Raw genomic sequence first — 13,467 nt, 5'->3', positions numbered from 1 at the left:
AGTTTGGAATCCAGCTTTATAGCAAATGTACTGTCATGGACAAAATATAAAAAAAATCTTGTATAAATAAATATCAATTGTATTTCTGACATTTTACACTGGAAATCGGTATACAGCTATAAATAGAGTTTTCACTTGCAGGGTGTCTCAGTTTTTTGTAGCTTGATACTATGGGTGTATGGATAAACTTGAAGCTGCCAACTAACTAGTTAATGATGAACTGGTTATTGAGCAACACCAGCAAAAGTTGTATGTCCCTAGTTTTTAAAACTTCTGGATTTTTTTTTTTAAAGGAGGAATTATGTATACTAGATCACAAGAGCCATACGGGATTGGATTGTTCTATGGAGCTGTGTGGCACAGCTGTGAAATACTGACTGGTAACTGGCTACTCTTAGCCCAAATAAATGTGAAAATAGGCTTAGACTAATTCTTTAACAAGTTTACAATTTGAAGGAAAATACATGGCTTTGTATTAATTTTGGATTTAAAGATGATAATATTAAAAAAAAAAATGTTTTTCTTGATTGAACACCATAACAGAAAAACAAGTCACAATAAAAATGTGTATTGTTTTGACACAGGAGTTATGCTGAAAGAATTCCCATTGTAAGCACCATGAAAACAAACCTTTTTTATTTAAGGATCTCACAGGATGGATACTCAGAACTCCACACTGAACAGTTATATGCAGGTGTTCTGAGGAGTGGTTTTTTATGATACAAGCAAGATAACCACCTGCATGGGGCTGACTTTGAAATCTGTATGAGAGTTTAATACAGTCTGTCCAGGATCCCTTAAAAAACCAATTCTAGCTTTCATGCCAATAGTTCAAAGAATCATTCTGGTTGAAAGAGATCCTCAAGATCATTGAGTCCAGCCATAACCTAACACTAGCACTAAAACATGTCCCTAAGAACATCATTTATGTGCCTTTTAAACACCGCCAGGAATAGTGACTCCACCACTTCCCTGGGCAGTCTGTTCCAATGCCTGACAACCCCTTCTGTGAAGAATGTTTTCCTAATATACAATCTGAACTTTCTGTAGTACAACCTGAGGCTGTTTCCTCTTGTCCTGTCACTTGCTACTTGGGAGAAGAGACCCATACCCTCCATGCTACAACCTCCTTTCAGGTAGTTGTAGAGAGCAATGAAAAATAAGAGAGCAATAAAAAATAAGAGAGCAATAAAAAATAAGGTCTCCTCTCAACCTCATTTCCTCCAGCCTAAACAGCCCCAGCTTGTTCACTTGCTCCTCATCAGACTTGTGCTCCAGACCCCTCACCAGCCTTGTTGTCCTTTTCTGAACTCGCTCCAGCATCTCAACATCTTTCCTGTAGTCAGGGGCCCAAAACTGAACACAGGATTCAGGGTGGGGCCTCACCAGTGCTGAGTACAGGGTGACAATCACGTCCCCAGTCCTGCTGGCTGCACTATTTCTGGTACAAGCCAGGATGCTGTTGGCCTTTTTGGCCACCTGGGCACACTGCTGGCTCATGTTCAGCCAGGTGTTGATCAGCACGCTTCCATGAGCCTGTAGTGTTCATGGTGTTGTTGTGTCCCAAGTGCAGGACGCAACATTTGGCCTTGTTGAACCTCATGCAATTGGCCTCAGCCCAATGATCCAGCTGGTCCAGGTTCTTCTGTATGACCTTCTTACCCTCCAGCAGATCAACACTCCTGCTCAACTTGGTGTCATCTGCAAACTTACTGAGGGTGCACTCAGTCCCCTCGTCCAGATCATTGATAAAGAGATTAAACAGAAATGGCCCCAGTGCTGAGCCCTGGGGAACACCACCCATGACTGGCTGCCAACTGGATTTGACTCCATTCACCACAACACTTGGGGCCTGGCCCTCCATCCAGTTCTTTACCCAGCAAAGAGTATGCCTTCCCAAGCCGTGAGCTGCCAGTTTCTCCAGGAGAATGCTGTGAGAAACAGTGTCAAAGGCTTTACCTGAGTCTAGGCAGACAGCATCCATAGCCTCTCCCTCATCCACTAAGCGGATGACCTTGTCATAGAAGGAAATCGGGTTGGTCAAGCAGGACCTGCCTTTCCTAAACCCATGCTGACTGGGCCTGATCACTTGGTTGTCTTGCATGTGCCAGGTGATGGCACTCAGGATGATCTGTTCCATGAACTTGTACCAGTCTGATGCCTCTGGAGGAACAATGTGAAGCTCTGTATTGCCTACACTAGAGGTGGTTATATTCTGTATTTCCTGACATGACTTCTTTACTGCATACTAAGAAGCAAGGATGAATTTTACTAGGACTATCTTGTTCAATGCCCTCATTTATTTTTTTCTGGCATTAATGAACTGCTCAAACATAATCCCACTCTTCTCTACATTATTTCAACCTGGCTAAAAAAAAACCAAACCAAAACAGCACTGCTTAAAGCTATCAGAAACACATCTCATCAATACCTTGAAATGCCTGATCACATTCTTCTAGGTCATGCTGCAAACATACCCCCAGGGGTCTTACCCAGCTTGACCTTCTTAATCATTGCTTTTCCTTACAGTGTTGATGATCTAATTTCATAGACATCCATTGTCATGGTTTAACCAGAGCTAGCAATACAACCACGACAGCCGCTCACTCGCCTCCCTCCCCACCCCCAAACTGAGTGGATCAAAAGAGAAGGGAGTAACTTGGATGGAGACAAACACAGTTTAATAAATAACAAAATATTAATATACCACTAGTAAATGTATATATAAAATAGAAAAAAGTATATAAAATAAAAGATACTCAATGCAATTCCTCATGAACTCTGTCCACACCAAACAGCCAGTTCCAGGAAGTAGCACCTGGTCCTGAACAGCTGGTGCTGAAGAGAGAAAAGAGATAAAAAGGCAGAAAGGCCCAGAGGCCTCTGCAAAATGGCAAAAGGTCTAATTAAACATCCTGAACAGAACTGCCTCAGCTCTGACAAAAAGAGCAAAGAAGCAAGAGAGAGACTGGAAGATCCTGACTCTCCTTTAATATGAAGCATGATGCTAATGGGATGGAATACTCTTATTAATCAGTCTGGATGTCAGTCAAGCTCTGCCCCATTTCTGCCCCCCTTCCTTGATGCCTCACACCTGTGGGCAGAGCACTCACAGTGTCCTTGGCACTCAGACCAGAGCAATTAAAAACATTACCTCTGTGCTGGGGTGTTATGTCTTGTTCTCAAACTAAGTCCAAATAATGACTGTGCTAGCTATGAAAAAGAAAGGTATATCTAACTGCATGAAGAAAATTAACTGATTTTCAGTCAAACCAGCACATCCAGATAGACCAGCTACAGACTCAGAAACACAGCATCTCACCTCTTAGGTCAGCAAAAATAAAGTTTTAATAGTGTTAGAACCACATTCCTAGTTAATTTCTGCCAGCAGTCTGTGTTTTCTCCTCTTGCAGTAGTAATAGCATGCTGTATAGCAATTCCAGGAGTTACTCCACTTTGTCCTGACTCCATGTGTGCTTGCTTCAGCTTTGTCTGAAGCTCATTAACCTTGTGCTCCACTCAGTTTGCATTTGAGGACAAGAGCATATACATAGCAATGCACAATTTGGAAATGTGTTTCCTGTGTATACAGAGACTTCTCTCAATAGCACTGCATGGGTCTTTTTTCTGAAATGTCTCTGCTTTTCTTAACTATAGCCTTTTAGCACAAAATTTTTGCTAGTCTTTTTTTGTAAACTCTGGCATTTGGCATCTGCATCTTCTTCCTTAATAGATCTTAGCACTGAAACTTTTTTTAACAGCCTTTGTGTTTTCAGCTTCTTCTAAACTCAATTATGAACCATTTCCTGCCCAGCTTACTTAAAACTTCAATCTGAAAGAGGCAGGAGATCAAGATAAGGCAATGGAAAAAGTCATCAACACATTTGATTCCTAAGGAACTATTCTTTTAGCAAGACAGTTCTAAACCAAAGCCAGCTACAAGACATCTGGATTACACCTGGGAGAGATGGATTCAGAAGACTCTAACCTGATCCTGAACTTTTTAATCCAGAAGCATTTGTGTACCAGTTACAAGAGAGAATAACTATATTATCAGAATCTAAATCTTCAGAACCATGCAACATTGCTTCTTCACTCAGATTCAGATTTGGTGATAAGGTCACCAGCTTTCCTTTGCTTATTATCAGACTCTGAAACCTAAATTGATCTTTAAAAAATCCACAATCCCTATAGAAGAGGCTGTTGTTAAAGGGGCAATTCACTGCTGATCCTTCTTGATATCATGGTTCTCAGTGCGCTGATGGAGCTAAACATATCACATGAGCCACCTCTTCTTGTTTTGAGCTGCTATAGTGAATTAAGGGGGCATAAAAATTTATTGGATAACTGGATTGAAGCCAAAGAACATGCCTCAACTAATACAAAGGTAGCTGCTCAGAAAGATGGCTCCCTCTCCCATGCTCCATTTTTTCATTTGGTTAAACTTGAAAATATCAAGTAAAGACTCTCTCCTGCTGTTTTAAGCGAGAAAGCAAACACCAAGGAAACATCACCTCCTTTGCAGGACAACAGCTCACTTTGGGAGTCAGAACCAAGTTTTGGTGCATGATGGGTGACTGGTAAGTACGGCTAGCAAAGTTTTCTTATAAACAATGTTTGAATGATGGAAGTCACTCTTGTGAGAGAAACGTTGCCACGAAACTGTACTCCCTTCAATCCAAAACTCATTTCTTCACCTTGGATTTTTCTGACATTCTGCTATGACAATAGAAGAACCACAGAAATTCATGTCTTCAACTTAATCAACATAATCTCTTTTTTAAGTGCCTTAAAGGTATACTCAGTTTCCACTAACAGACACTCAAAAATACCTCCATATAATTCTGTAAACATCCCAGTACCATAAATGATGCAATTTTCAGAAAACAGGATGTCTGCCAAAGAGCTTTGGACCAAAAAATCTTTCCGTTATTTTCTTCCAAATTTGACCAAAAAAAGCCCAAGGAAAAAAATACATATATATCCACAAGACTATCTAATCCAGCTTTGATATTCAGCTGTTTGACAGTGGTCTTTTAAAATAAGAAAACAATCTGGTCAAACTAAAGGTGACTACAACAAGGAACAATTCGTATAAAATTTACCATGGAAAAATATACCACAAATCTTGATAAACATTCAGCCAAAGACAATAAAGTAGATGCACGTTTCTTGCTTTTAGGGTCCTTTTGTAAGAACTACATGCCACTGGCACTACCAGGTTCCACGGTCAGTGTCTGTCTTAAGCACCTTGATTAGCATGCTTTAACCACTTCAAAGAAACTTTTTTTTCATAGAATCATAGAATAGTTTGGGTTGAAAGGGACATTCAAAGGTCATCTAGTCCAACCCCCCTGCAATGAGCAGGGACATCTTCAACCTGATCTGGTGGCTCAGAGCCCCATCCAGCCTGGCCTTGAATGTTTCCAGGGATGGAGCATCTAACACCTGTCTGGGCAACCTGGGCCAGTGTTGCACCACCCTTATAATTAAAAAATTTCTTTCTTATATCTAGTCTGAATCTCCCCTCGTTTATTTTAGAACCATTACCCCCTGTCCTATCACTACAGGCCCTGATAAAAAGTCTCTCCCCATCTTTCTTATGGGACCCCTTTAAGTACTGAAAGGCTGCAATAAGGTCTTCCTGGAGCCTTCTGTTCTCCAGGCTGAACAACCCCAACTCTCTCAGCCTGTTATCATAGGAGAGGTGTTCCAGCACTCTGATAATTTTTGTGGGCTCTTCTGGACAAACTCTCTAACTTCTTTCCTGTAGTGAGGGCTCCAGATATGGACACAGAACTTCAGGTGGGGTCTTACCAGAGCAGAGGGGCAGAATCACCTCCCTTGACCTGCCTGCCATGCTCCTTTTGAAGCAGCCCAAGATACAGTTGGCTTTCTGGGCTGCAAGCACACATAGCTAGCTGATGTCCGATCTTTCATCCACCAGCAGCTCCAAGTCCTTCTCTGTAGGGCTGTTCTTAATCCCTTCATCCCCCTAGCCTGTATTGAATCTGAGGGTTGTCTCAACCCAGGTGTAGGACGCCTTGCGCTTGGCATTGTTGAACCTCATGAGGTACGCCTGGGCCCACTTTTCAAGCTTGTCCAGGTCCCTCTCGATGGCATCTTGGCCCTCAGGCTTGTCCACTGTACCAGTCAGCTTGCTGTCATCCGCAAACTTGCTGAGGGTGCACTTGATCCCAATGTCTATGTCATTGATGAAGATATTAAACAGCACCAGTCTCAATATCCAATATGGATCCCTGAAGGACACCACTTGTCACTGATCTCCACCCAGACAACCTATTGTGTTCCTTCTCTATTAGCAACCCATTATATTCCTCCTTTACAGGAGCTGTTAGACATATGCATGCACTAATTTATCAAACTTGGTTGCAGCAGTTGTTATTTTGTATGGTATTTTGATCATCATAGTCTACTTCTTGACTGTAGATAAAACCCACTTCCAAATCAGTGCGCAAGAGGCTGTTCTTGCCTGAGAATTTTAAGGTATTTCTCTGTCAGTGCTCATATTGCCTCCTCTTCTTTGCTGGACATTTTCACACATTTCACAGAAGGCATTTGACGGCTCAATGGGTCAATTTTATCAAAACAAATGCAAATTACTATTTACAACACTTCTTTTTCTCATCTTAGTGTCAAATGCTGCTTTTCTGTTGCTATTCTTTGTAAGACTTCATTTAGACCTCAGAAATGAAGATTCACATGATAAATTAAGAGTACTCATTCAAAGCTTGCATTAACTGTCTTGATTGTTGGAAGATGTTACATTTCAGCATGGCCCTTACGTTGAGCAAATTCAGATTCACAAAGAAGACAGATGTTCGGAATTCTTGAACAAGTGTGTCTTGCCAAATAACACACTGAAGAATCGAGTTACAAATGAAGGCACTATCTATGATGTCCACCATCTCCACTTCTTTCCAATAAAATGAAATGAAATGGAGAAAATATAGAAGAGGAAAGCAAAATACATTTATCATGTAAAGCAACTTTGGTTCTGTTCATGAATCACGTTTTAAGGTACGTAAGCTACTTCTGAGGGAAAGGCTGTGGATGTTGTGTACTCAGACTTCAGTAAAGCCTTTGACACCATATCCCACAGCATTCTCCCGGAGAAGCTGGCAGCTCATGGCCTGGATGAGTGTACTCTTTGATGTATAATAGAGCATCAATACTATAAGGAAAAGCAATGATTAAGAAGGACAAGCTGGGTAAGACCCCTGGGAGTATGTTTGCAGCATGAACTACAAGAATGCGATCAGGCATTTCAAGGTATTGATGAGATGTGCTTCTGATAGCTTTAAGCAGTGCCAATTTTTTATTTTTTAAATTTTATTTATTTTATTTTATTTTTTTTAACCCATGTTAAAATAATGTACAGAATATAACCACCTCTAGTGTATGCAATACAGAACTTCTCATTGTTCCTCCAGAGGCATCAGACTGGTGTGGCTACCAGATCTTGGTTTTGGTGAAAGAGCAAGTTCATGGAACAGATCATCCTGAGTGCCATCACCTGGCACACACAAGACAACCAAGTGATCAGGCCCAGTCAGTATGGGTTTATGAAAGGCAGGTCAGGTGTTGATCAACAGCTGGCTGAATATGAGCCAGCAGTGTGCCCAGGTGGCCAAAAAGAGAAGGACAGAGAAGGAAAACATGGCTGGTGAGGGGTCTGGAGCACAAGTCTAATGAGGAGCAAGTGAACAAGCTGGGGCTGTTTAAGCTGGAGAAAAGAAGGTGAAGGGGAGACCTTATTGCTCTCTACAACTACCTGGAAGGAGGTTGTAGCATGGAGGGTATGGGTCTCTTCTCCCAAGTAGCAAGTGACAGGACAAGAGGAAACAGCCTCAGGTTGCACCACAGAAAGTTCAGATTGTATATTAGGAAAACATTCTTCACAGAAGGGGTTGTCAGGCATTGGAACAGGCTGCCCAGGGAAGTGGTTGAGTCACCATCCCTGGAGGTGTTTAAAAAGCACATAAATGATGTTCTTAGGGACATGTTTTAGTGCTAGTGTTAGGTTATGGCTGGACTCAATGATCCTGAGGGTCTCCTCCAACCAAAATGATTCTATGATTCTATGATTGTAAGGAAACTTATAAAAATTATGGGTTGTCTTCAGCACAGAGAGTGACTGACTCAGTAAATCAAGATTTCTAGAGAAGAAAGAACGCTCGCTATCACAAAGGTCTGTAAAATCAAAATTGAACCCAATGCCCATGGAATGATTTTCAGATAATACAGCAACTTCAGGTTAAACTGGTAGGTAATGGGTCCCAAGCGAACCAAAATCAAGCTACTCCTTAAGTTGCACAATGTATAATTAAACTATGGAATTCATTGCCTCAGGTGGAAATGACAGAAATTGAAAGCAATTAGATGGCAGTTCTGACTCAGGGAGGCCTCATAGTGTTTTGTCAGATGGCAGAATAGTATTATGGGTACTTTTACAGTACATACCTGACTTATTCTCAGATTTTCTCTAGGCATGTACCCTTGGCATGTACCCTTGGCAGACCCTGTTAGCCAGGGAAAGATACAGACAGTCTCCTCCTACCAAACTTTATACAGCTGAGGTTTCTGGGAAATGGCAGGCATCAACTTCTGGGAAATTGCAGGGATCAGCACATCCAGAGTGTGAAGGATTGGCTTTACTCTAGAAAACCCACTTTCCATGAGCATGGTGTCTCCCCTACCAAGCAAACAAAAGGCTCCTGGGCTAGAGAGACCATTGGGCTCATTCTGTATTGCAGTAATAATGCTTATACTTGCTTCTGAAAAGTGTGCCCTTGCTTTGTCAGTGTTTCCTCTCTTATAAAATACCAGTCATTCTTTTGCCTCTGTGCAGTTCATTCTGTTATTCATAGAATGCTTTCAGGAGCCAAAGAAAAAGGTGCATTAATTATTACTATTAGTATTGAGCACAGTTGTTTTGTTGAGGGCTTTTTCTTCCAGCTGAAAATGGGTTTGATTGAAAGGAAACGTTTTTGCAAGAAAACTGTATTGATGGAAATTGTTTTTAACTCTGGGTAACAGAGAAAGCCAATAAATCTATTTTTCTTTAAAAAATTGATGTTGTTTTGTGAAAATGATTTTCCCCTTTATTTTAATTAGAAGTATTATTGTTTATGGAAAACTGATATTTAATTCATCATGGGAAAATAGTAAAAACCTTAAGCAGAATGAATAGCTTTTGTGAAAAAAGTAATTTCCTCTATCCATTTGCTTAGGTATTGACAGAAAATTTTATTTGAAGCTGTCATCTCATTCAGAAAGCAGATTTTGAGGTTAATGAAAGTTTTCAACAAAGATCTGCTCTGTGTGTAAAATGCATCCATCTTTTTTTGTTTTCAAGCCAAGTATGTTTTTGAAAGAATCATTCTGCCACTGGAAATTTTCTGTGATAACAGAGTATTTTGAAATCCTGGGTAGTGAAAAGAAAAATTCTTACATTTTCAGGTTGTGGTCATGTGGTAATATTACCAATGACTTGCCTTGGTTGTTTAGGTTGCAGAAGAGAGTTTTATTTCAATAAAACAAAAGAGGTTTTTTTATTTTCTGATGTAAGCCACATTAAAATAAGTGGTGTTCTCGTGTTGGAGGTCCTCAGAAAGATTCAGGCTGAAAAAAGAAAAAAAAAATAATAGTTTAGTCTTCTTCACAGAAGTCCTGTCACCTTTCCCTTCCAATGTTAAGCTGATGCTAAAAGTACCCGTTTAAGCCTATTACATAGTGCTATTAGTAGTGAGAGGGTATTGATTTTTTTTTTTTCACTTGTATGAACTCACACTATTCTACTTCTCATTTTATAAGAACAGAGCATCTCAAGCAAGTGGGTAAAGCATTTGTTCACCTGCCTTGTGGTTAGTGTTATGGAAATATAAACACTTTTGAAAGACAAAGCAAAATGGGTAAAGTGTTAAAATTGGCATGGATGGCTCTCTTGGATCTAATTAAAGTACTTTACCCCTTGTTATATTTATCTTGTTATGTTTACCGAATCTGAGCTATGAAGAGTGCTACAAACCTCTCCTTTACTTTCCTGGTGTTATTTTGCCTCACATTATTATGACTGGTTGGTGGGTGTGCTGAAGTTTTGCTGCTTAGTGTGCTGCTTTTCACACAGATGTATGATCTTTCATATAGCATATAAATGCAGGACTCTTTAGCATAAAGTGGGTGGGTCAGGCGCTTCCAGTGTAAACTGTGAAATAGCCCATATACTGTTGTTGTTGTCTGGAGAGCTTAATGTCAACAGTTTTGCTATTATTCCCAAAGCTCTTTGCCAAAGGATTTACAGATAAACCACGAGAAAGTTTGAGTCAGAATCTCCTTTGGTATGACCACCACCAATTGTGGTGGCATTCCCATAGCAATGAAATTGTCCCTATGTCCCTCAAAAACATTTTAGATGTGCCATAACTAGCAAGATCAAAAAATGCAGCTCCTATTTCCAGCTCTGTGTGATTAGGCATCGGCAGTTCATTGAAGGCTCTAGATACATCTACGCTCATTTAAAGCTTTAGCCTGAACACTTAATAGGGGATACTTGGAAATATGCTGAACATATTTAATGTTTTATTCTCTCTGGGTGTGCAAATTTCCAAAGTGACTTCAATAATCTTATCCTGGAGATCCAGCGACTGTGTGTCCTTGGCTCACAGTAATGTGAGAAGAGGTGCTGGGTTCCAGGTTTGCATGTGTCTCTGCTTTCAGAAACAATTTGTGAAAGAGGAAGGACAGTTCTCTTGAGCCATTATAGTCTCTTCTATACATGGTTTGGGCACATTTTAAAGCCTTTATTTCTTCAGCCATGAAATCTTTGAGTTCCGTCTTGTAAGGGCTCTATTCAGGGCTTTCCAACATTTTTACAAGCCCATATGGATGTGCTGAGGATCCAGCTGGAAAACAGGACTTACTGTAGCAATTCCTGGCTCCACTTTATTGTGAACATCTTGCTACTCACAGGGATTTGGAGAGGGAAGGAGCACAGTGGGTAGTGACATCAACAATTCCCAGTGGCATGGACCAAAGATGGATGCCTAAGTGTCCTTTAGAAACTCTTCCTCTTCTATGGAATAGGCATTCTTGGTATTTTCTCTGCTGGTAATAAAGCCATGCTACTCCCATCAACACATACAACTACTCTCATTTTACTCTCTCTCTCTCCACTCACTGTCATCATCCAAGATGATAGTCTTTAAACAAAAATAAATTAAGCTAACCTGTCCTGGTTTATATTTGCAGCTTGCCTAGTTAAATATGTTTCAACTGATGAGCTGTAGCTTTTTAAGCTGTGACAAGCCTTTGTCCACACTCTGACTGGTAGGTTTTTAATTGTCTGCTAAATTAAACAGTTCTTTGCATTGTTCCATGGTTATTTTCCTTTAACTCCTTTGACATTCACATTACAAAGTAACAATATACTAACTATTTTTAAAAAGAATGCCTGTGAGACATGCAGGAGCTCTAGTAACACAGAACATTGTTGGGCGGCGTGCAATGGTGTCATCCTCCAAAATATGGGAGAAATGTACAAAAGGAACATGAAAGTAAAGCCATGGGCCTGCAAACACACAACAAACTTGATTTAAAAAGGGAGGAGTCATTTTGATGTCAACTGACAGAGATACGAACCTGAAGATCAGTGTGGAGAGTAGGAGTGTGTACGTTTTGTGTGTCATGGCTAAGACTGATGAAAGAGACCAAGTAAGTCAATTAGCCAGTATGGAAGGTATTGCACTAACACAGGTACACTTGTGATCCTTAATTAGGACAGCATAAGCCAGAATGTGGGTAGTGTTATCTGTGGAGTTATACTCCACCTGCAGTGACAAGTACTTGTCTTCCATTGGTCACCTCCACAGTCAAGCATTCCCACCTCTCAGAAGCAAAAGTTATGATTGCCAAGGTGTGGATTTTGCTAAGAAGAATGAGATGTGCTACACATGCCCTCTAAACTGTGTAAGACCTGTGTAGGGGAGAGACTGACCTTGTGGTGGTGGAGTACACCACCAAGTTTCTCTCTTCATTTAGGGAGGTAATCCCTGTTGTTGTCTCTATGGTTCCGGTAATCCCAGGATCCTGATGCTTCAAAGGATCCTGTGCAACTTGGTTTCTTGTCTGCGCAGAGTGCTTCTTCTCCTTGTGAGCTTGTCATCACTGTGCTCTCTGCACACACAGCCTTGGTTATATTTTTAACTTTCATATTTTAAAATATATTAGAAAAAACCCACTGTCTGGATTGTTTCTAAATTCTCATCTGTTCTGCCTTATTATTGTGTTTTCTGCCACTATCTGGGTACTTTCTAGAATGTTGCCATGGCTCTGAAAATACATGTATTTCCAGCCCTGTCTGGCGTATGGGCAGTAGTACTGATAAAGCAATACTGAAATACCCCTATAAATCCTGAAAACAGAAGCAGAGAGCTCAGTTTAGCTTTTTAACTTCTCTGGCCACAAGCAATTGTGGAGGATGTTCCAAAGAAGTAGTGGTGGCTATTCATGGAGCAAGGGAGCCCTTAATGTGTTCGAGATTTAGTGTAGAGTGTGAAATGCATCAAACTAGGCTTTGCCCTAATACTTTCTATATGCAGCAGTCAAGCTGCTGAAGCATGTTCATTAAAATTTCCATATGTTACATCCTGGAATTGTAACAAGGTTTGTAGCTGTTCAGTTTCCTTGCTGTCTTACACACAGGCTCTCAGGCTGCACTTCTACACAGCCTGAGAGACATCTGCTGGGGAAGTGTATTGTAGCACTTAGCACGAATACCGAATTTGAAATTCAGGCAGTCTAGACAGTAATGACAGAAATGGCAGTAATATCACACATGTCAAGCAATTCAGGGAGTAAAAGGTTAACAGAAAACTAGTAAGTACACAGGCAGATAATTAGTCTGACTTAACCAACTGTCTAATTGTGTAAATGTACTTTTTGCATATACAACTGCTGCCCTGGCTTGAAAGCTAAAGGGTATGTTCAGGCTCATGTTCATACAATTAAAAGGTGCTTCTTGACCCATGTGAAAGGGTCATGGGATCTATCAGTATATTGTAGGATTTATAGTTTCTCTTTGCAAAAGTAGGGACTAATTTTAAATTTATTTTCCAAAAGCAAGAAACAGTATTTGCTGTAAAGGAGCTGTGCTTGTCCAAACTGGCTGATGACCTACTCCAAAAGCTACCTGATTTCCCTTCCCTTCCCTTCCCTTCCCTTCCCTTCCCTTCCCTTCCCTTCCCTTCCCTTCCCTTCCCTTCCCTTCGTTTGTTACATCAGCACAAAATAGCAAGGTGAAAACCATCAACAATAATGTAGATCTAGTAGATGATTTGCATATTTATTTAACTGTTACTTCCAAGGAAGTCATTTGCATTAGAACTGAAACTTGCATATAACTTAAATTGTATGTAAATTGCATATAATTTAAGTTGCTTATAAATT

The sequence above is a fragment of the Nesoenas mayeri genome, assembly GCF_963082525.1.
Source record: "Nesoenas mayeri genome assembly, chromosome: Z".
Classification (NCBI taxonomy): Eukaryota; Metazoa; Chordata; class Aves; order Columbiformes; family Columbidae; genus Nesoenas; species Nesoenas mayeri.
Note: the sequence above shows the minus strand (reverse complement) of the source record.